This window comes from Narcine bancroftii, chromosome 7 (assembly GCF_036971445.1).
Source record: "Narcine bancroftii isolate sNarBan1 chromosome 7, sNarBan1.hap1, whole genome shotgun sequence".
In the NCBI taxonomy this organism is placed as follows: Eukaryota; Metazoa; Chordata; class Chondrichthyes; order Torpediniformes; family Narcinidae; genus Narcine; species Narcine bancroftii.
Window position 1 is genome coordinate 41,718,766 of NC_091475.1, and position 25,220 is coordinate 41,743,985.

At 40.6% G+C, this 25,220-nt stretch overlaps 1 protein-coding gene across 28 annotated transcripts in view; it reads right to left on the reverse strand.

Moving 5' to 3' along the window:
• The window catches only part of LOC138738811 (rho GTPase-activating protein 6-like), a 564,699-nt gene that overhangs the window by 439,242 nt on the left and 100,237 nt on the right, over positions 1-25,220 (reverse strand). For 2 of the 28 annotated variants that reach the window (XM_069889792.1, XM_069889789.1), the window contains exon 3: positions 9,471-9,538. The exons of the other annotated variants lie outside the window; for them this stretch is intronic. The gene's annotated coding sequence lies outside the window, so the exon portion shown is untranslated. The remainder of the gene's footprint in view (positions 1-9,470; positions 9,539-25,220) is intronic. 28 annotated transcript variants of the gene reach the window in all.

A 25,220-nucleotide genomic window follows, 5' to 3' on the forward strand; every position in this document is an offset into this window, starting at 1 on the left:
GGCTGCAGCAGTTCAGGAAGGCAGCTCATTTTTGTCTTTGGGCATTTAGGGAAGGTCAATAAATAATGAAGTTTACTAGTGACATCAATTTCTGTAATTGGCCATTCACTCATTGAAGCTTATTTTCTGTGGATTACTTCTGATTTGGCATTCCTTACTTCAGTTTTGGATCCATTTCCTGAGGACATTGTCCAGCAGCACAAACTGTTCCCGTTCTGCAGCAATTGGTCATCTAGTTTCCAAAATAATGCTTTTTATTTCCTTAGTCCTTCAACAGTGAGAAAAATATGTAAAAACAACAATGAAAACGTGGTAGCATGAGAGAAGGGCCTACATGAAGGAAAGAAGAAAAATAGAAGGAATGGGCACACGAATTGGATGAAGGAGATGATGAAACAAGTAAACATTAGCAACGAGAACACCGCAGACAGGACACCTTATCACAGGATGCTAAATGCATTATGTAGGTATGATGAGAATGCTCTTCTGTGCTAAGTGCTCTCCTTGATTTGGGAGTGTTTGTTGTTACCAGTGCACATTTAATCTAGTGCCCTAGCCAAAATTTATCTTTTAATCAACATCTTGATCAAGTCATAGATCACACAGAAACAGACCCTTATTCCTCTCTTCAGACCCCAGGGACTAATTAAGTGCATGCTCAAACCTTGTGGGAAGCTTGGAAAAAATTTGTAGAGACCCCTTGCTGAAGTACTTACATCATTTTTGACCTCGGGCGAAGAGCCAGAAGACTGGAGGTTGGATAATATTGTACAGTTATTTAAGAAGGAGAACAAGGTCAATCCAATGAACTTGAGAGCATGATGTCAGTATTGGGAAAGCTGTTGGAGGGAAATCTGAGGGAACTACCAGCATTTAGATGGACAGGGACTATTTGGTGACAGATTGTGACACATGAATCTAATGGTTTTTTGAAGTAGTGTCTAAGAGGATTGATGTAGGTGGGGTAGTGTAAATTGACTAAATGGATTGTAGCAAGGTATGTGACAAGGTCTCACATGGCAAGTTAGTGTGAAAGATTAGTTCACATGGGATCTAAGATGAGCTGGCCAATTGGATTCAAAACAAGTTCAGTGAAAGGAGTCAAGGGTTACTTTTCTGATCGGAGACCTGTGACTATTTATGTGCAAAAGGGCCAGTGTTGGGTCCACTATTGTTTGTTATTTATGTTGATTGTCTGGATAGCAATATGGTAAAGTGATTAGTAAATTTGGAGATGACACAATTTATCTTTGTCCTTCTCACATGGGAAGATGGGCCAAGGAGTGGCAATTTTAATTTAACTCTGACAGTGTGAGGTGTTGCACTTTAGTAAATCAAATCTGGGTGAGACTTGCACAATAAATGGCAGGGCTGTGGAGAGTGGTGTGGAACAGAGAGACCGAGGGGTATTTTGAGTGGGGTATTAAGTAGAAAATTTTGAACTGTACAAGGTGCTGGTGAGGCCGCAATTGAAGTACTCTGTGTCGTCGTTGTACCCAGTTATAGAAAAGATATCACTAAGTTGGAACAGATGCCAAGGAAATTCACCAGGATGCTGCCAGGTCTGGTGGGCAAATTAAAGCAAGAGAGGCTGGGTAGGCTTGGTCCTTGTCTACTCAAGAATAAAAGGATGAGGGCATAACTTATAGAGAATCATAAAATCATGAAGAGCATAAAGTGAATGCTCACACCATTTATCTCAAAGTAGATTCTAGAACTAGAAGGGAGAGGTTTAACATAAGAAGGAAAAGAATTAAGAGGGCCCTGAGGGGCAACTTTTTCACTCTGGTGCAAGTTGCTGGAGGAAGCTTTAGAAGTGGGTACAATTAAAACATTCAAAATATATTTGTACAGAAATATGGATAGGAATGGCATAGAAGGATATGGACCTAATTCAGGCAAACTGGACAAATCCAGAATGCCAACATGGTCAGATGGATGAGTTGCACTAAAGGACATAATCCATGTTATATAACTCTATGACTATTCCATTTATATTAATCTATTAACCAGAACGATCCATAGCTTTCAATGCCTTAGCAATTCAAGTGCTCAAATAAATCTTGTCATTTCATTTTGTGGAACCTTGCTGTGCACAAATTGGCTGTCATAGTTCTTACAAGTGTGTTTGACAGCTCAAAAGTATACAGATTAAACATATTGGGTCCAAAGATCATGAAAGGTACATACTCTTTCACTCCCCTATTTCTTATTTTTCACTTTCCACTTTTTTCTTTCTTCTCCCTGTCCCCTAATTGCCTTGAAGCAATTTCTTCACCATCAACCTGGCTGAACTGCACGCAAATTAGAACATGGAAAACAATCAAAACTGCAAAGAGACAGGGAGGATGCATGTCTCTGCTTTCATTAAAACGTGGACACTAAACAAACATTACTGCAGCACAGATCAGTTTAGAAAGCAGCAAGAGATCTGTTGTATTTGATTAAATGAATTGAGTTCGCATGAAGCTAAATTGTACATGATGCTGCTTACTAGTTCATATGATCAAAGTAAAACAGATGAGAGGAAAATATAGAAGTAATCAGTAACTCCCATCAACACAGAGGCTCTTGCATGTCCATTTAAATACAGCTATATATACAGTATGTCTATATACATCTATAGGTCTCTCTGTTTCTCTCTCTATTTATATATTTTATAACATACATTTTACTCATCTATTGGTCAAAAGTCACAGAGTTTCCCCCAAATTCTGATGTGCTGTCATTTTATGAAGGTTTCAAAAAGATTCCAATTACATTAAGCCAACCCAGTCGATTAACGAAGCTGATTACTCTGACCATACGGTGAAAAGATAATCGAGGAAGAGTTACTGTTTGAGTAGGCTGTCAGATTTATAATTTCATGATGGTTCCATCATCAACAATAACACATTTGCCAAAGTCATCAACACCAAGGTCATGATTACATCATCATCACTGGGTCAGAGGAGCATAGAGACCGAGAAATGGTTGAGCTTGTTCCATCATTCAATTAGACCATGACAACTCATGCCCAAAGCCTTAAACCTTTTTCCACAATCTTTTAATGCCTATGGTTGCCAAATCTTAGACTGAAGATTCTTCCAAATCTCTACCATTTTGGAAAAATGTTTAACTCGATTCATGAAAGTGCTGCTTGATAATCTCCCTTAGTTCTATGCAAATAATAACATTGTTTCTATCTATCCTACCCTTTCCTCATATCTCCATTATCTCCATTAACAATGGCGTGAAGCAAGGCTGTGTTCTCGCACCAACCCTCTTTTCAATCTTCTTCAGCATGATGCTGAACCAAGCCATGAAAGACCCCAACAATGAAGACGCTGTTTACATCCGGTACCGCACGGATGGCAGTCTCTTCAATCTGAGGCGCCTGCAAGCTCACACCAAGACACAAGAGAAACTTGTCCGTGAACTACTCTTTGCAGATGATGCCGCTTTAGTTGCCCATTCAGAGCCAGCTCTTCAGCGCTTGACGTCCTGCTTTGCGGAAACTGCCAAAATGTTTGGCCTGGAAGTCAGCCTGAAGAAAACTGAGGTCCTCCATCAGCCAGCTCCCCACCATGACTACCAGCCCCCCCACATCTCCATCGGGCACACAAAACTCAAAACGGTCAACCAGTTTACCTATCTTGGCTGCACCATTTCATCAGATGCAAGGATCGACAATGAGATAGACAACAGACTCGCCAAGGCAAATAGCGCCTTTGGAAGACTACACAAAAGAGTCTGGAAAAACAACCAACTGAAAAACCTCACAAAGATAAGCGTATACAGAGCCGTTGTCATACCCACACTCCTGTTCGGCTCCGAATCATGGGTCCTCTACCGGCACCACCTACGGCTCCTAGAACGCTTCCACCAGCGTTGTCTCCGCTCCATCCTCAACATCCATTGGAGCGCTCACACCCCTAACGTCGAGGTACTCGAGATGGCAGAGGTCGACAGCATCGAGTCCACGCTGCTGAAGATCCAGCTGCGCTGGATGGGTCACGTCTCCAGAATGGAGGACCATCGCCTTCCCAAGATCGTATTATATGGCGAGCTCTCCACTGGCCACCGTGACAGAGGTGCACCAAAGAAAAGGTACAAGGACTGCCTAAAGAAATCTCTTGGTGCCTGCCACATTGACCACCGCCAGTGGGCTGATAACGCCTCAAACCGTGCATCTTGGCGCCTCACAGTTTGGCGGGCAGCAGCCTCCTTTGAAGAAGACCGCAGAGCCCACCTCACTGACAAAAGGCAAAGGAGGAAAAACCCAACACCCAACCCCAACCAACCAATTTTCCCTTGCAACCGCTGCAATCGTGTCTGCCTGTCCCGCATCGGACTGGTCAGCCACAAACGAGCCTGCAGCTGACGTGGACTTTTTTACCCCCTCCATAAATCTTCGTCCGCGAAGCCAAGCCAAAGAAAAGAGACCCTTTCCTCATATCTTTAAATCAGTGTTAACCTTCTAAATGTTAAGACTACCATCCTTACTTGTGTAATTTCTCCTTGCAATTTAAACTTGGGGTTCTAGGTATCACCTGGTTCTGCTCTGTCCAAAGTGCATTGTCAGTGCCACATACTGATCTCCAAATGTGATCTAACCCCATTCCCCCCCCCCCCCCCCCCCAGTATTTTATACCATTTCAGTATTGTTTCTCTCTGAAATGCACTCCAGGCTATTCTTCCTTGGTTTCCTTTGCTTTGTTTTAAATTTACCCACGCAGGATACATTAAAGATCAATGTATTGTGCCCTCCATAATGTTTGGGCAAAAACACTTTTTTCCCCCTTTATTTTCCCCTGTGCTCCACAGTTGTAAATTTGTAATCAAATATTTCACATGATTAAAGTGCACATTTCAGATTTTATTCAAGATTACTTGTATACATTTTGGTTTGACCATGTAGAAATTACAGTACTTTTTATACATAGTCCCTTCATTTCAGGCACCATAATATTTAGGACATAGCATATTAAAGTAGCCATCTTTAGTACTTTGTTGCATATCCTTTGTATGCAATGACTGAAGTCTGTGATTCATAGACATCACCAGGTGCTTGGGTATCCTCTCTGGTGATGCTCTGTCTGGCTTCTGACAATTACAGCCATCTTCAGCTTGTTTGGTGGGCTTGTCTCCTTAAATTTTCTCTTCAGCATATAGAAGGCATGCTCAATTGGATTTACATCAGGTGAATGACTTGGCCATTCAAGAATTTTCTAGTTTTTAGCTTTGAAAAACTCCTTCGTTGCTTTACCAGTGTGCTTGGGATCATTGTCTTGCTGTAGGATAAAACACCATCCAAAGAATTTGGAGGCATTTGCTTAAACATGAGCTGATAAGATGTTTATATACACTTCACAATTTATTTAGCTGCAGCCATCAGCAGTTACATCATCAATGAAGGAAAATGCACCAATACCTGTGGCAGCCAAACATCCCCAAGCCATAATACCCCCACCACCATGTTTCACAGATGAGGTGGTTTGCTTTGAATCATGGGCAGTTTGTTTATGTCTTGACACTTTGCTCTTGCCATCACTCTGATGTAGTTAATCTTGGTCTCATCTGTCCACAAGACATTCTTTCCAGATTCTTTTAAATACTTCTTGGCAAACCGCAATCTGGCCACCTTGTTTCTGTGGCTAACTAGTGGTTTGCATCTTGCAGTGTAGCCTCTGTATTTCTGTTCATGAAGTCTTCTGCAGACAGTGGTCATTGACACATCCTGACCTGCCTCCTAAAGAGTGTTTCTGATCTGTCAGACAGGTGCTTGGGGATTTTTTTTTCATTTATGATGAGAGTTCTTCTGTCACCAGCAGTGGAAGTATTCCATAGTCTACTAGTCCCTTTGCGATTACTGAGCTCACCAGTATGCTCTTTCTTCTTAATGATGATCCAAACTGTTAGTTTTACAGCCTCATAATGGCTTCTTTGACTTTCATTGGCACAGCTCTGGTCCTCGTATTGAAAAATATAGCAACTACAGACTCCAAAGGTGATCAAAAGCTTAGAAGAAGCCTAACTCTCTTATACCTGCACCAATGAAGCTAGTAAACTTTCCTGAATACTCAAACAGCTGTGAAGCCAAACGTCCCTACTGTATGGTGCCCTGATGGAGAAACTATGTATAAAATGTGCTGTAATTTCTACATGGTCAAACCAAAATGTATATAAATAAAATCTGGAGTATGCACTTTAATCACATGGGAATTGTTTGATTATACATTTAAAACTGTAGATCACAGGGGGAAATAATGGAAAAAGTGTCTTTGTCTCAAAGATTATGGAGAGAACTGTAAATGGACACCACCCTGCTCAAATGTGGACCTCTGCTGCTTTTAGCTTTCCTTCATTTGTAAATACAACTGCCAAGATGTATAGGAATTTATGAAGGGTGGGTAGATAGGTAAAAGACAATTTTATCCAGAGTAGATAATTTCCAGGCAATAACATAATGGGCACAAAATTGAATCAAACCCTTTAGGTTGGAAACTTTGTTGCCAAATTAGACCTTTACCGTGTCAGCACCACAACATTCAGGCTCTACTGATGGAAATTATGCTTCTGATGCAGATACAATAACTGTTAAATGATGGTCACCAAAAAGAAATGAGCAGTGGAACATGAGTTAAATTGTCTCCATTTTGATATCCGTCCATTGCAGTCAGCATGTGACAGCCTCAATCTGAAGTGCTGAAGGTATCCTCTCTGTTGTTTGGAATATTACAGCCCTTTCATTTCACGAACCTGTGCTCTGCCATCTCTGTCATTGATCATCACATACCACAGGGTGATGTGGGGGCACTCTTAGCGCAGCCCTTCTTCAGGGAAGACAATTACAAGCTTGCCATCCACAAAAGTTACCACCCCTTCCCTCCATTTCATCCCCATTAACAGCAGCATATTACACAGCTGGTGTGAGGTTACTGTTGAGAGTGTCCCTTGAATATCTGATGAACATCCCAGTGATCAGCCAACCAATAGAGTTGCAGTTGTTAGCTGTCCACCAAGCTCCTGTTGGGAAATGCATAGCTCAAGACTTGCCACTTCTTTTGAGGTAGAATATATGATCAAATATTTTCAAAGAATTCTTCATCTGATTTAATAATTTTAGAATCACAATATCATACAGAATGCCAACGGACCCTTTGGCCCACTGTGTCCTTGGCCAGCATCATTCACCACAGAACACTCATCCCACTTTAGTTTATGATATAAATTGCCATGCAATAACATTTTAGTCCACCTCAGCTTCTGTGTCAAAATATAATTTACTCTGATTTGCCCATTTTAAATTGTAATACAAATATTGCATATGCAAGAAATATCAAATTAAAACAGTTAGCAGACCAGGCAGAATTGTGTTGAGAGAAATGGTTAATGTTTTAGGTTCTGGACACAACTTGTTCTGCTTTTCAAAAATTCCTTTAGCTGGAGTTTGATGGTTACCAACCTCTCTGTCACTGGAAAGTTTCCTTGAACAGGTATTTACTCTATCTAAATTATTATGATTTTGAACATCTCCATCAAATTTCCCCTTACTATTTCCTGATACGAGGAGAACAAATCTAGCAATATCTCTGCACAAATGAAGTTGATTCCTGGTACCATTCCAATAAATCCCTTTGTATTCTTCCAAATTTTAACATTCTCCTTAAAATAGTGACCGCAATACCCCAACTGAGGCCTATTAAGATATAATGTAATGTCCGCTTTGGAGCTGAACATGTGGAGACAAATATAGCTGATGCATGTCGTGCAGGTACCAAAAATAAAATTCTCCTCCTGTATATTTTAAGTCAAGGAATAGCAAGTGTGGGTCAGGAACTATGGCCTTAGCTTTGTAATAGGGAGGGAGAAAGGAAAGAATGAATGCAGAGAAACCAAACTGAACTGGCACCAGTTTTATCCATATGTCTCAGAGGGGTAATGTTAGAAAAGTCAGATGATTTATGCTGGATCCTTAATTGTAGGTCATAAGATACTAAGTTTTAAACCCATTGCCAACTCACGTTGTTCCTTTGCCAACCAACTCAACTCATTCCCTTTCTGCCATGTGGATCTCTTCCTTTTTGAGAACATTCCCTTGACACCAGCATTTTTCCATCTCAAGCCCAAATCATTCTGAACCAATCTTGCCAGAAATTGGAAACATCCCACTCCAAACCATCTGTTAAAGTGTTCTTGCTGCGTGATGGTTAGAAGGAGAAATTTAGAGCCAGACTTGGAGAATCAAATATTTAAAGGCAACATGGAAGAAATGTGTCTTTCATACTGATTAAACTGTGAAGGGAAAGTTGAAGTCTTGTACTTATACCTTGCACTTGGAGCTTATCTTTTGCTAAACAATGGACCTAATCCATATTGTAAGCATTGCTTAGAGTGGCCATTTTAGAGGGCAGGCCTCACAAATAAATCAGTATCTAGTCAATAAATTACAGAACCTGGTTAAAAATAAATGAACATCAATATTTTTTTTAAACAGTTAAAGTAGCCAGATTATGTGGAAGCTATTTCCATAATGCAACTTGAATCATCCTACAAATTTTTTTAAATTTAGACCTACAGCACAGTAACAGGCCATTTCGGTCCATGAGTCCGTGCTGTCCAATTTACACCAAATCCAACCTACACCCCTACACATTTCGACTGGTGGCAGGAAACCAGAGTCACCAGGGAAAACTCATGCAGACATGGGGTGAATGTGCAAACACCTTACAGATAGTGGAAGATTTGAACTCCAGTCTCAATTGCTGGTGCTGTAAAGGCATTGTGCTAACTGCAACACCAACCATGCCACTCCTTGTTGGAGGAAGGAAAGAATAATGTACATCAAGATGGAGAGCAGTTTGCATGTCTTTCTATCCTATATGAAACTGCATTTCCATTCGAGGTTGATGATCAATTGTTGGTGCACAATAGCTTTGAAGAAATAACATGATCTGAACTTTTTGGACACGATATCATGAAATAGATTTTGGAAGAGGTTATGAAGCGAAAATGACAGATTTCCCTCAGGTTGGGCTGAGTTTGCTGGCAGGGCCAAATTAACATTATTGGATCTGTTTCCAGACTCGCCAGCCTGATTGAGAGCCAGACTGCTGATTGAGAGAAGGGAGCAAACAACCAAAGGCCTCTAAATGCCAGGAGGAGATGGCTGGTGGTTGAGAATGGTCTTTTGAGAGAGGAATGAAAATATGTCAAGGAGGAGAGACAAAGATTTGGGGAGAGGGAGACTGTGGAAAGGATATTAATCTCCCATCCCAGGGGGAGAGTAGTTGAATCAGGTAACTGGACTCTGGAAATGAATGAAAAGTCACCACTCCTGGATCAATTTGCCTTTCAGCTAAAGGGTTTTGTAGATGTGGGTTATTACCTGCACACCAGTTCTTCCTAAACCCATTAAAATCAGTGAGAAAGCAGTGTATTGGGATAGATTCAGAATCGTTTGAAACGTTATGCCAAGCAATCCTTACCAAAGATTTCTGGTGGTTAAAATTACCACTCGACCCATTTAAACCTCACAGAATTCAGCCAATTGGAACTGTGAATAGAACAAGATTTTTAAGTCTTGAAACCTGCAATTATGCAATTAAAAGTAATATTTCCCCAACTATAGCTTCTTAAAACTAATTGTAAAAATCACACTCACAGAATTTATCCTCAAGTTTCTCTACAAAGATACTGCCTGACCTTCTGGATGTTTGCAGTGTTATCTCTCCTTATTTTTAAAGGTGCTCATTAAGCCTATCTAAAGTTATCTCAGCATTGCTAAATTGGGTTGGATTTATTTCAACCCATAGCCTGATGTAATAGTTCCATCCATTTCCAACATCAGTGAGATTGTTAAATGAAAGCTTCACTTTCAGGACAGTCCCTCTGCTGTTCAAATTTACTCACGGCATCTTTTTCATTCATTGAGAAGGTAAATGAGATCTCAGGTTGGGGACTCACTGAAAGACAGCACCAAGTAGTGTGACACTGTCTCCGAACAATGTCAAAATATCAACTCCTGTTTGTTTCTGGACAATATAACAATGAACCCTGCTGTATTGATTTAGAGTGAAGTATGTAAAGATGTATCAAGGTCACAAGTACTGCAGGTAAAATGCAAACAATCAATGTCCATATTCCAGGAATTATACTAAAGAAGTTACGGATGAACTGACTGAGACCCAGGAGCTCAAATAATTTACCTATTGAAATCTGGAAAGTAAGTAAAATAAATAAAATGGGAAAATGTAAAATATAGGTAGGATAAGCCATGTTTTAACAATGCAGTATTTTGGTCAGATCTCTGCTGCCATAGAGTTTTTTGTTCTATGATACAAGGAGAGATGCTGAGCCCTGAAAATGTTCATGTAAATCAAACCACTGCCATTGATACCTGGTGTCTGGACAGGCAGAAATGGTCAATAAATGCAGGCCTTGCCAGTGAGGCCTGTGTCCTGAGAACAAACTTAGAAAAAACACTTCAGTGTCAGCAGAGCCATGTTAATGAATATGCCATTTGGAGAGTGTCAGAGAATGAGGGGAATTTTAAAAGCAAGAGAAAGAGAGGTGAATAGGGTGTAAATACAAACATGCACACAACTCCACTTGCTGAACCGTGACTGAAGGGGCATGCTATGGTTAGAGAAAAGGTGACAGGATTTAAGTTACATTCGGTGTAGAAGGTGCAACCACAGGAATATTTGTGGCAGTTAATTGGAATGTTCATTTAAATAAAACATTTGTATATAATTCCAATCCATTTACCATTTATTCCGCAGATTTCTTGTTATGAATATTAATGGAGGGAGTAAAAACTGTGCCAGAGAAACAGTAAGTCAAACATTATACTTAATATAGCAAATATAAAGATACATAACCAATGTTTTGGGCTTCAGCCCTTCATCAAGGCATGGCAAAATATCAGCAGGCACCTGGACAAAATGGTAGAGGGGAGGAGTAGGGGGAAGAGTATGGTTCCAAAGGCAGGAGGTAAAAGGTGGGTAAGGGAGGGAGGGCACAGGAGGAAACAGGGGGGAGAAGAGATGGCTCTGCGAATAGAGAGGGAAGGTGGTGCAGAGCTAAGGGAAAGAAGGGGAAAGGGAAGGGAGGGAGAATGGATAAACAGGCAGGCATAGCTGGAATGGCTACCCCTTTGACTTGAGCAAAGTGAGATGAGTCAATGGAGAAGTTATTAAGGCTGAGAATAAGTTCTGCCAAGCAAGGTGGTGATGGAGGAGGGTGTCTGTTGGGTCTCATGTCAATAAAGAAACTAAGTGCTTTGAGACCTTCTATATGGGGATGGAGGTGGAGGTGTAAAGAGAATGGACACCCATAGTAAAAATGAGGGAGTCCATTTAAGGGAATTTGAAATAATTGAAGAGATGGAGGGCATGTGAGGTATTCCAAATGTAGGTGGGGAGGGATTGGACCGGGGAGTAGAGGTAAGATGATACTGGTTCAGTGGGGATAGAGCAAGCAGAAAGAAACAATGGGTCTGCCTGGATAATTGGGTTTATGTATCTTGGGAAAAAGGTGGAACCAGGCAGTGCAGGATGGGAAACAATGAGATTGGAGGCTGTGGGAGTGAGGTGACGAGAGGTGATGAGGATGAAGATGGTTTTGGCGGCTTGATGTGCTGTTGTGGGGTCCTGTGGAAGGGGTAAGTAGGAGGAGGTGTCTGGGAGCTGACGTCTGGCTTCGTCAAGGTAGAGGTCATTGTGCCAGTCCACAACCTTGTCTGTGGGTTTGATGCTGAAGTTGGGATTGTTGTGTAGAGAGTGGAGGGCAGAGCGTTTGGATGAAGTCAGATTAGAATAAGAGAGGGGAGTGGCAAAGTTGAGATGGCTGATGTCTTGACAGAAAATGGAAATAAGATCCAGAGCAGACAGCTGGCCGGGACAAGGTGTCCACGAGGAGGAAGAGGGCCTGGCAGAACTTGTTCTCACCTTTGATAACTTCTCCTTTGAATCATCTTACTTCGTTCAAAGGAGTAGCCATGAGTACCCACATGGGTCCCAGTGACACCTGCCTGTTTGTGAGCTTTGTGGAGCAATCCATGCTACAAGCCTACACAGCCAAGGCCCCTCAACTCTTCCTCCACTACACTGAAGACTACTTGGGGCTGGCTCATGCACGTATGATGAGCTCATCATTCACTTCACTGCCAACTTCCACCCGATCTCAAATTTACCTGGTCCATCTCCGACAACACTCTCTCCTTTCTTGATCTCTCTGTCTCCATCTAGGGAGACAAGCTTTCCACTGACATATTTTACAAACCCACCAACTCCCACAACTACCTCAACGACAACTTCTCACATCCAGTCTTTTCCCTCCTCCACCACCACATCTGTTCCCAAGATGAGGTCTTCCAATCCAGATCATGTGAAATGTCAAACATGGCTTCCCCTCCACCACTATCAACTCAGCCCTTACACACATCTCCTCCATTTGCCCTAGCCCCCTCTTCCCTCAGATGTAACATAAGATTCCTCTTGTCCTTACCTACCACCCCGCTAGCCTCCACATCCATCACATTGTCCCCTGGAATTTCCGGCACTTACAACATGATCCCACTACGAGACACTTGTTTCCCTCTCCTCTCCTCTCTGCCATCCATAGGGACTGCTCCCTCGTCCACTCATCCCTCCCCACCAATTGCTTTCCACTGTGGCTGCAGGAAGTGCCACACCTCCTCCTTCACCACAGTCTGGGGCCACAAACAGTCCTTTCAAGTGAAGGACTTGAAACACAACACTTCACTGTGGGAGTGATCTACTGCCTCTGGTGCTCCCTTTGTGCCCTTCTCTATGTCAGAGAGACTGAATGGAGAATGGGAGATCACTAACTGTGCACCTTTGCTCTGTCTGCCTCAGTGACAAGGATCTCCCGGTGGCCAACCATTTCAATTCTACATCCCACTCCCATACTCATTTGTCTGTCTATGGCCTAATACTATCCCATCAAGACCACCTGTAAATTGGAAAAACAACATGTTTCCATCTGGGAATTCTCCAACTGGATGGTTTCTGTTAACCTACTCTCCATTCTCCCTCCCTTCCCTTTGTCTTCTTTTCATCAGCTCTCCACTGCCTTCCCTTTCTATTCACAAACCCATCCCTCTTCCCCCTACATGCTGTTGTGCCCTCTCTCTCTTGTCCACATATCATCTCCTGCCTTTGGGACCATGCTCCTCTCCCTCTACCATTTTGTTTGGGTGCTGGCAACATTTTTCCATACCTTGATGAAAGCCTCAAGCCCAAAATATTGGTTATGTATCTTTATCTTTGCCACATAAAGGACACTCTTTGACCTGCTGAGTTTCTCCAGCTTTGTGTTTTTACTTCAATCACGGTGTCTGCAGACTTTTGAGTTTTATTTATGGAGGGAGTACGTTTTACTTGCCACAGGGTGTATCCATTAAGAAACTAGCTTTCTATGTTATCAGCCTTCATATTCCAAGTCTATACCTACAGAGTCATTGTCATGTAATTAAGGTCCTCACTGCATAAGCTGTGTCTTGCACTTTTGCAATATAAGTGGCCTTGTTTCCTAACAAAGATAGATCAATAATCATGTAAATACAAGAACTATTGAAGTGGCCAATGTTTGAAGTGGATTTGGATGAAACTGGGAAAAAAAGATTCACTGTCTGAGATAAATTAAGAGAAGCTTAGCTGAGTGTAAGTGGTACACTTTGCTATCTTTTGGTCAATAGTTATGGTTGTTGCAAAATCAAGACCTGCACTAGACATTATACCTGGCTCAGAAGCAGCCCCCTAAATTCCAAGTTAGAAGGTTGAAGGAAAAAGATTGACGTTTGAGCTCTCTTTCCTGAAACTATCTTGTTTGAATCTGTCAATCACCATCCGAGGATAATCCGGCAAAAACAAACTCTAAGAATAATAAAATAGACTGCAGGACTGAGCACCTCATCATCTATTGACATGTGCCATCGGAAGCCATACATATATAAAAAAAACAATTTACTCATGGGGAGATGCGCACAGTCAAGGCAAGATGAATAAATACAACATAATCTACATCCAAATTAAAGCCATCTGAAGATTTTTGTGTGAAATACATTGGCAACATGAGTACATATTTTCACTTCTAATGAGAGAAGATTTGTTGCTCCACTGCCTTTTCCCCAGTTCATCAGTGGGAGAAGCAATACCTCTTTACACAGATATAGTTCAGAGAGCCAATGGCCCAGATGTTTCATCCTCATTTCCTTTCAACCCCATTCAGACTGAACCTTCTATTTGGTACCATGCCACAGAGCCTTCAAGTCATGATCTCATTCATCTGTGCCACAGATTTAACTGTAACTTAACACTACTTCCAAATCTTCAAGGGTCTTGCAAAGTCTTCTGTGAAAATCTAAAATTTGTCAGGGGTGGTAACTCTCCAAATATCATGCACACCAAGATAGCCCACAGATTTAAAGTCTCATGTATACCCTTGCAAAGCCACTTTCTGTCCACAGCAACAAAATATTCAGATTTTGATAGTTTCAGTTAGATTTCTTTGTATATAAACATGCAATTTGTGTGAGGAACAGCAAATTTGCAAAGTTAATTTTACATCTGATCTATGTATATCCCAATGGGTGTAGAGTGGAGATCCCCCTGATGAAAGGGTCCCCTGCATAACCACAGCTGAGGGGAGGAGAACCCTATCTAACCTGAACCCACACAAGGCAGCAGGACCAGAAAATATACCTGGTTGGGTTCTGAAGGACTGCCCAAACCAGCTGACAGAAGTCCTTATGGACCTCTTCAACATCTCACTGCAGCAGCCATTATCCCCACAGGTTTCAAGGCAGTCACCATCATCCTGGTACCAAAGAGGGCAACAGTAACAGGCCTCAATAACTACTGCCCCATGGCACTGACCTCCACCCTTATGAAATGCTTCAAACATCCCAGAGACACTGGACCCATTTCAATTCACCTATTGAAGAAACCGTTCCACTGATTATTGTATAGCTTTATGACTCCAATCTCTTCTGACCCACCTGGAGAACGATGCCTCATATACCAGGTTGCAGTTCATTGTCTTCAACTTGGTATTTAATACGAACATTCCCCAGAGGCTGGTGGAGAAGCTGACCTCATAGGGACTCAGCACCCCTTTCTGTAACTGAATTCTGGAGTTCCTTACAGGAAGACCACAGTCTGTCTGGATCGGCAGCAGAACGTTGGGCACCATCATGCTGAGCACTGGCACACCTCAGGGCTGTGTGGTCATCTTGGTCCTGTTCATGTTACTATCCCACAACTACAATGCCAGATCCAGCTCCAACAGAGTCATTAAGTTTTCAAATGACACAAAACAGTAGTTGGCCTCATCAGCAATGATCGGTTGCATTTGAGAGAAGAGATGGAAAAATCTCATGATTTGGTGCTATAAATAACAGCCTGAGTCTCAAGGTGGACAAGACAAAGGAAATGATCAAAGAGTTGTGGACTATACCTGCACTATCTCAGGAAAGCTGCCATCATATTAAGGGTCCCATTCCACCCCAATCACGTTCTCTTCTCCTCCTTTCCATCAAAGGTACATGAGCTTGAAAACATGAACCTCCAGATTCAAGAAAAGTTTCTTTCCTGCTGTAATTAGATTCTTCTTAAATGGACCTCTCATGATAAAAGTTGATGCCCTTGCCCTGCTTAACTTACTTTTTTCTATAACCCTGCACTTTGTCTTTTTAACACTATACCTTGCACTCTTTGACTTACTTCCTGGGCTTTTGTTTTATTATTGCACTACCTGCAATCTGAAATATGGTTGACCTGGTTGGATAGCACACAAAACAAAAGTTTCCAACATGAAACATTCAATTCAATGAAACTGTCATCAGCCAGTAGCGATAACATATTTGGAGGGAGATTCAAACAACGCCAGATGCAAACAGATACTAAATTAGAATGATGTAGGACTCCTCATACAACTAACATTAAACAAGCAAAGCCCACCAGCTTCTCTTTATTGTAATAAGTAATTCTATTTAATAAAGCATAGATTGATAAATTAAATCTGTAGTTTGGATTATGCTTTCTTTGTTATATTACACATTAAAGTAATATGACAAAACAACTTAATTAAAATGGAATTTTGTTATAGAATTCCAGATCATCTTCAGCTTTGGAAGCTACCACAAACAAAAATGTTCGAAACCAATTATTGCAAATACTCTTTTCCAAATTGCATGTTTCCTGTGAAAAAAGAACTGACAAATTGAGATGGTGGTTAATTTTATTACAAATGAAAAGCAAGCTGTCTCTTGTTGATATTCCTTCTGAAATTTGTCTCTAAAAATTCAAGACCTTCCAATGAAGTTGACAAAAGTTTCTCATCGGTCGCAGTTGTTAATGGAGTTTTTGTCTATTCAAATTTCACTGGATACTGGTATTCTGTGTACTACATCAATGGAGTAAGTATATTTGTAGACAAGAAATTTTGACATCCACATATCTTGGTAAACAATGTGAAAGAAATTCATAACAAATAGGCCACTGGTTGCACATCCAGTTAAACAAAATAAAGCATTTTTATTTTACAAGGATGCCTCAGAAGAATGGTGCTTATGCTGTTGTTCTTGCCACCCAAGAATAATGATACCACTATAACTATGAAGTTGTCTAATTAATACAGATACTTCTGTATTTCCCGATATTCCTATTTCTCTTAATGACATAAATTGAGGCCAATCAGCCCAAATTTTTTGACTTAGCTCACAGAACTATTTCCATTCACAATAATTTTCCTGAAACCTACTCTCCCCTCTTTCCCATCAACTCCCCCAGATTCTGCCACACATCTGCACACCAGAAGCAAATTACAGTGGCAATTAACTACTAACTTGCATGTTCTTAAGCTGTGGAGGAAACCAAAGTACAAAGGTAATCCATGCTGGCACAGGGAAAGGATTTTTTAAAACCAAAAATAGATTTTATTTTGTTTCATATTCATACATTTCCATTACTGTATTTTGTTACATTCATTTCTATTTACACTATTGCCACCATTGTGGCACCTTGTCATTACTTCCCTTTGTTGTTGCCTGGTGACAGAAGGACACTAGACTGTGGTCCTTCCCCACAGTGACTTCGGGTTGGCTGCACCAAGCGTTAGTGCGTCCCTCAGCATGTATTCCTGCAGCTTGGAATGTGCCATTTGGTAGCATTCCCACATCTCCATGTGCTGAAAGACCAACACAGGAAGACTAAAGTGTGTCTTTCATCAAGTTGATGGTCTTTCACCAAGTTGATGGTCTTTCACCAAGTTGATGGTCTTTCACCAAGTTGATGGTCTTTCACCAAGTTGATGGTCTTTCACCAAGTTGATGGTCTTTCACCAAGTTGATGGTCTTTCACCAAGTTGATAGTCTTCCAACAGTTCTGGATGTCTGACTCTGTGTGCATCCCTGGGAACAGTCCTTAAATCAGAGAGTCCTCAGTCATGCTGCAGCTGGGGATGAACCGTGACAAAAACCCCTGCATCCATCCTCCTCGTAGCAAATCTGCATTCTTCAGTCCTCTCAGGGACAAGGTGCATTGTGCGTGATGTTCCTGTTGAACTGGAAGGATCTGACTGGGAAGGGTCCTCTCACCACAAATAAGCAAATCCTGGTGCTTATTTGTGAGCACTGGCGATGAGGTATTGCACCAGATGATCTGGACAGTCTGCTCAGGGAACCATCCCTCCATGTTTATCAAGTCCTTAACTCTCATTATTTACAGGTCATTCCATGCTGACCATAGCCTGATGGCCTTGTTCATCTGAAAAACCATTTCCACAAAGGATAGATGGTGTGGTGAGGTCCAGCTGGCAAGGACATTACATTGCGTGGCAATGGGGCCATTCCCCCATCCTTCACAACACCTGGGACAGGTAGAACCTCAGCCCTCATAAGTGTGCAAACTCTACATCGACAGCAGTGGAGGTCAGGATAGCATCTCGATCTCTTCAATGAGCTTGCAGCTCTACTTGCTGCATCACTGTATCTTGGATGTTCTTTAGGAAATGAAATCTGCCACCTTCTCCCTGATTGGTCTGACATGTGACCTCTGCTGCACACCAATATGGATACCTCTGTGGTGATGCAGCTATATCCCTTCAGTTGTGCTGAAGCTGCCACAAACAAATTATGCAAAACCTATCCTCATTATTGAAGTACCCTCATCACACAGTCAGCAAATAAATGCCTGCAACTGCAAAGTTACTGGAGATAGGTAACAAATATTTGCCTTGCCAGTCTTTTTAGAGATGCCCACTTAAGAATAATTCTTTTTAAGACAACCACAGCTGGCAATTGAGGGAGGGAATCTAGAATTTATAACAAATTTAAAATAAAAATCTGTACCTTTAGATAATTATTTATTTACCAATTCACTTCAACAGAGTGTTGATGGGTTTATTTACTTATGTCACTGAGTTTTCTGCATGTCCTTCCAAGTACTTTTCTATCCCTGACTTTGAGCAGTCACCACTCTCAATCTCCTCATCATGGCTATCCTTTGAGGTCGAGGATGATGGACTTTGTTCCGTTGATCTACTTATGGGCACTCAAGTGGCTTATGAGTCCAATCTTGGCTTTGAAAGATCTTCCACATTCAAGACAGGTTGTTCCAGATCGGACTTTGATCGTTGCTGTCTCTCTTTCCATTTACTTCTCTTTTCTTCTAGTTCTGCACATCTGTTGGCTTTGAAGTATCTGTTCTTTCTCGGATGATGGTTTGCCAGAGTTTCCTGTCCTTAGCATTGGTTTCCTGATTATTGATGTTGATATTACATTTCTTCATGTTGGATTTTAAGATGTCTTTGAATCTTTTCTGATGTCCACCTCTTTTACGGTTGCCTTCTTTAAGGTGGGAGTAGAAGATTTGTTTCGGCAGACGTTTGTCTTCCATCCGATCAACATGACTGCTTCATCTTAGTTGGTCCTTAATGATGTAGACTTCAATGCTTGTTGTTTTTGCTTCATTTCGTGTTCTTCTATTTTCCCAGCTGATATTTAAGATGTTTCAAAGACAGCACTGAAGGAATTTTTCAAGTGCCTTCAGATGTCATCAGTATGTTGTCCAGGTTTCCAATACATAGAGAAGCGTTAGGATAACCACTGCTTTGTACACTAACACGTTGGTGTCCATTCAAATGTCATGATTATAAAAGACTCTTATTCAGAGACATCCAAAAGCTGTTCCAGTGCATTTAAGATGATGTTGGATCTCATCAATAAGGTCGACATTGGAAGAGAGGGACTTCCAAGATATGGAAGGTGGTTCACATTTTCCAGGGTTGCTTTATCAGGTTGAATTGATGGTTCTATCCAAATTGTCTCAGTTGGAGATTTGAGTCTTCTTGGAATTGATGGTGGGTCCAAGTTTCGTGTATGCATGGTCGAAGGCAGTCAGAAACTTTTGTCGGTAGAATTCAGGGAGAGCTTGTTATTTGTGCATTGGAACTCAATGAGAGAACTCATGGATGTTTTGCTTTGGATGAGATGAGCAAGATAGACAAGTTATCAAATGTTAAAGCATTTCACAACTTGTGTTTTAAAAGCTCACAACAGAAAAAAGCTCTGAATATAGTAACAACATTAATTTCCAAGAAAATTGGTAGTGATCATTTATTCCCCTGCTTGAAAAGAGCAAAAGGGATTATTTGACATCAAACTGATCGAACCTCTTCTCTGCACACAAACAACAAATAAATGACTACGGATGGGACCACTGGTGCTCAACAAAAGCTTCCACACTCGTGTATAAAAGTAAAATTTGGAACTGGGCTCAAATCCCTCAATGCACAGAATCTGTCATCCTGAAAGCTCTGAAACCACTCTGTGGTTAATTGCACACACAATTCAATCTTGGATTTTCTAGCGTATAATTATGATTTTCCTTTATTAAATCAATTTTTAAAGTGACTTATGAGCTGTGATTTATTGCTTCTGTATTTTGCTCCAAGCATGCATCCCTCTGTTGTATCTGGAAAATGTTGCTGTCTCTTGGAGTTGAGTCAGCCTACAGCTCAATTTCTTTCCATGTGTGGAGGATTGTTAACCAGAGCAACAGGATAGGCTACCCTGGAACAGCTTTGCATTCATTGCTGACCCAAAACGTTGCACAACCACCCTTCTGGAATAGTTACCCCAAGCACCACAGAAATATGCTGTTTTGTTCAACCCCTCTCACAAGGCAATGCAGCCAATTCATTTGATTCCAATCCTCTTCAAGAATTCTAAGCTGTTTAAAGGAGTTATTATTTTCTTCCAAGTGGGAAAAAAAAACATTTGGCAAATCCTTCACATTTGGTTGTGAAGGGAAAGAATGGAAAAGCTGTCTGCATTGACAATAAGTGATGATCCTTGTGTTGGTTTCTTACGATTTGGCAGGACTGCACACAGTCTGTGCAGCAACTTAATGATGAAATCATCCTACAAATAAGGAGGACATCATGACACTGCTGGCTCTTTGATAGCTAATTAATTCCATTCCTTGCTCTTTCCCTATATTTCTATTGCCATTGTTTTCAAATGTACATTTTATTCACTATTGAAAGTGCTTCCACCAGTTAAAGGCAGCCATTCCATATTGTTACAATTCACTGCATAAAAATAAAGTTCTTCACGCCTCCCTTTGAGTCATTCTTAAAGGTGTGGTTATTGATGCCTGTGGAAGCACCTAGAAACAATGCTCAAGCAATGCCCATGTGGCTCAACTCTTCTCATCATGCCTAATATTTCATGTCGAGGGTCAACACATCCCTTCAAATGTTTCACGTGTGTCATATGCAATTACCCAAGCACCCCAATAAATGGATGTGCATAGATTGATGACTTGAGTGGAAACACAGTCAGTGCATAGAATGAAAGTGAGGGAGGACAGATCATGAGAGCTGCTTTGATATTCCAATGGATTTGGTGTTATGACAATAGGTATCATGTCTTCACTTTGCTCCTACTCCTCTTTAATGTCCTTATCATACCTGTTTGGCACCTTTGTCTTTTTCCTTCTGAACAAAACACACTATTGCTCTGACCATCATCCCAGGTGAGTGCTGAAGGCCAAGTTAGACATTCTGACATTTACTTGTATTATCATATGGTGTGGAATATAAATTCCAAACTGCAATTGTTATTGAGTTAATGGTGATAAGCAGTCCCTTTAAACTGGAACACCTTGGCCATGAATTTACACTGATTCAATTTTGTATAAATTGTATAATTTTTTTTTTAAAAAGGTAGTGGACACAGCCCAGTACAACACAGGCAGAACTCTCCACCACTGAGAAAATCTACATGGAACGCTGGCTTCAGAGAGCAGTGGCATTCATCAAGGGCCCACACCATGCAACACACGCTCTGTTCTCACTGTTGCCATCAAGAAAGAGGTATAGATGCCACAAGGCTTGTACCACCAGGTTCAGGAACAGCTGCTACCCCTCCACCATCAGACTCCTCAACGACAAACTCAATCAGAGACTTATTTAAGGATTTTTACTTTGCAGATTATTTATTACTGAATATTTTTTCTCCGAATTGCAGTTTATTTACATTCATCTCTTTTGTATAGGTATATTTTCTTGAGAACAGGTTTTGCATTACTGATAAGTAGAAATTCTGCCTGACCCACAGGAAAAAGAATCTCAGGGTTGTATGTGATGTCATTTATGTACTCTTAACAATAAATCTGAACTTTGAACAAATCCTATTAGTAAGATGTGGGCATACCTGTGAGTAACTGATGCCAGCGCATTTTTTTTCTGGGTCCTGTCTTACTGTATTAAAATTAGAACTTAATTTCCAGTCCATTTTTATCATTTTCTTCATAACTACATTGATAGTTACAGAATAATGGTCACTCTCTTCGCAAACATTACTCACCAAAGTATTCCTTTGCCAAAATCTCACCGCTTGCTCTGCCATATTCTTAAAGGTTAGGTACAGTACTGACCCTTTTTGTGGGTAAGAACATTAACATATTAACTCAAAAAGCTTTCCTGAGTGCACCTTAAAAATTCCACCCACTCTAGGTTTTTCACAAACTAAGTCAATCCAGTTAATAACCATATAACCATTTACAGAGCAGAAACAGGCCATGTTGGCCTTTCGAGTCCGCACCGGTTCACTGATTTTGTGCGCCCTCTTCAGGCATTGGTCCCGGTAGATCTTCATTCAATAACGATGGGCGAATTCAATGCAGGTGGAATCAGATAATAGCAAAACTATGAGCAAACAGATTGGCTGTCTGTGTATCAAAAATAGTAAAATGTTGAAGACATTCTGCTTGTGATTGTATTTACAAGATGAAAATCCAGAGAAGCAATAGAATAAGTTAATAATCTAATAACGTGGCATAAGCTACCCTTGCAGGTAACTCATCCTCACCCCCTTCATCCATTTATAGTAAGCTGATGAAAATAGCCTCAGGCCACCTTGGGTGGCACCAAAGAAGGAATGAGATACTGAGAAATTAAATGTGGAGATTGAATATGGAGAACTGCTCTTTAAAATGAGCTGTCAATACAAAATGTCGATGCCTCTATCGTCTACTGCTCATCTCTTGTCCACCTCTTCCTTCAAATAGTCTAAAACTTGAGTTAGGAATTCAGAGTTGTCTGAACCTCACTTGCTTCAGTGAAGAGAGCTTGAATATCTTTAACCTGTTCACAATGGAGGGAGAATTATGATCCATCTCATAAAAGTGCATTTAAGGTGGAAATGAGTAGGGGCAAAAAGATAGGAACCTATCTTCAAAGGTGGCATCTTTCACATTTAGTAGTTTCTCCACTTTATCCAAAGGGAATGCGTCAGTCACAAGAGTGAAAACCTACAATTCTTTCACCCACTGACAACTATGTTACGATGAACCAAAGATGAAATGTTAATCTTGGGGTACTTAGCCAAATTTTCTTAAAGTCTCAGTAATAATACATTTGGACTAAGTTACTGTGGCTTCATACTAGGATTTGGTTATTGTAATATTTTTGTACTGCCAAAAGCTAGAAGTTAATTTAAATTATTTGGGTATTTAACTTACTGCCCTGCTGAATAAAGTAAATGTATTATTTACTTTGCAATTATATGCATGGATATAAAAGTTAACAACTCATTTGTTTGGTAATTAATTGTTCAGATCATAATGGATTGAAATAGTTTTGCGAATGTTAGATTGTGGATGATATATATGTTCTCAAACTTTCTGGTGGCTTTAGCTGCTGAGAAATGTTCTTCTAGTATTTCCAACCTTTTGCTGATGTAAGCATGTTAATATTCCAAGAGTCATAATTAATAAGCATTAAAATATTGAAACTATTGGATTCTCAGAATGCCCAACTGATTTATTTCTGTCATTTAGGGACCAAAACATAATGTCTTTTCACAACTTAATCAATGACATCCTGACCCTATATTCATGTTGACGAAATTACAGATTTATATCAACCTGTAAAGTACTCATTTATAACAATCCATAAAATTTAGTCCTCAATGGATCGACATTTCTTCAGGCATCTGATCAACACCCGATTTGTGAGCAACACCCGTATTTCAAGAATTATTACATAAAAAAATAACAGGGGTGGGCAGAAGCAAGGTAAACTACTCCACAGACTCTACCACAATGATTTTGTGTTTCTTCTTACTAGATTTTGTTCCCATGAATGGAAGTATGAAAAGATAAGGGTCAAAGGAAGTAAAGTCATAAATGTAAATGGTGAAGAGCTTGCAAATTCGCTCACTTCCTTTGATATTACACTCCCCCATAATTCTGGACCTTCTGTTTCTCAAAACCATACTGTCTGTTTCTCCAAGCCTGCATTGTTTATGCCTTGATGCTAAGGTAAATAATAATTCGTCATTACTGGACTGTCCATCACTTAATACTAAGAGCATCTCAAACAATTGAAGAGCTTCCTTCCCTTGATGCTGGACTGTCTGCTTCATAAAGCTACTCTCTTTTTTCTTGCCTTTTAAAATATTATGACACCTCTGTCTCAGCAGTGAAATATTTAACTATTTTAAACAGGTGCCAGAACAAAATAATTGCAGCTATAAATATTTTAGTACTGCCAGAAATCTCCCCCCTCTTCCAAGAATTCAAGCCATAATATTTACAATTTTTTTCAGACAAATATTTTAAATCTATTAATATTTTTCGCAGCATTCTACGAGAATTCTAATGCAGGACTTACAGAAACTGCCGACAGTTATATCCATAGGAACAGTAACAGCAATCTCCTTTCATACAGCACATCCACTACAAGCTAACCACACAAGGAACTTCACAGAATAGTTATTGATCAAAGTTCGACACCAAGCCAAATGTAAAAAGCCTGCATAAACAGGTAAACCTTAAGGAGCATCTAGGAGGAGAAATAAAAACAGGTGAAGACATTTCGGGAGAGAATTCTAAAGACTGAGGCTTAGCAGAGGGAGGCAATGGTGAAGCAGTTAAACTCAGAATTGAAACTCAAAATTGGAGGAGCACAGACATATCACACGTTTATAAGAAAAGACTGATATGAAAATAGGACGATACTACTTTAGACTCCAAATGACCTATTGGATGATTGTTGACAGGCACACCATTCAGTGAAAGAAAGGCTTACATTAACATTGCACTTTCACAACCAAAGAACATTACCATTAGCAAAATACTTTTAAATCATAGTGCCCTTGTTTGCTGCTAATTGATCTTCCTTTTCATTGTAATTTTATATTCTTAAATTGTGCTCTATGCAAGGGTGTGTGTAATGTAGAGATAATTTGCTGGTCTGTTCGCAGAAAAACCTTCTCACTGTACATGATATTTTGTGACTCAAACTTAAGAGTAGACATTTATGATGCAGGAAACATGAACAGTCAATTTATTCTTTACAGAATCTCATGAACAAGAACACAAGCAGTTGTTGCTTTCAGGTCAAAGGACTCCCAGAGGCTGCAGGTTGCTGGTAGCTTGTGGTAGAAGGACTCACACCAGGTTGCAGGCTGCAGAAAACGAGCTCATGGGAACCAGGTATCAGAACCAGGATACAAGAGGGTGCTGAAGACAAGAAGGGTTCCCAAAGGGCTTCAAGCACTGAATTTTCCTGATCGCATCAAAGGTTTAGATCTAGAGCTCAGGCTGCCAATGGTTTGAACTGTGCAGCTGCGGAGGCTGCGCGAGGGCCAGGGGAGAATCCACAGACACTCAGCGTCTCCGAAGGGACTCTTTTACTTCTCT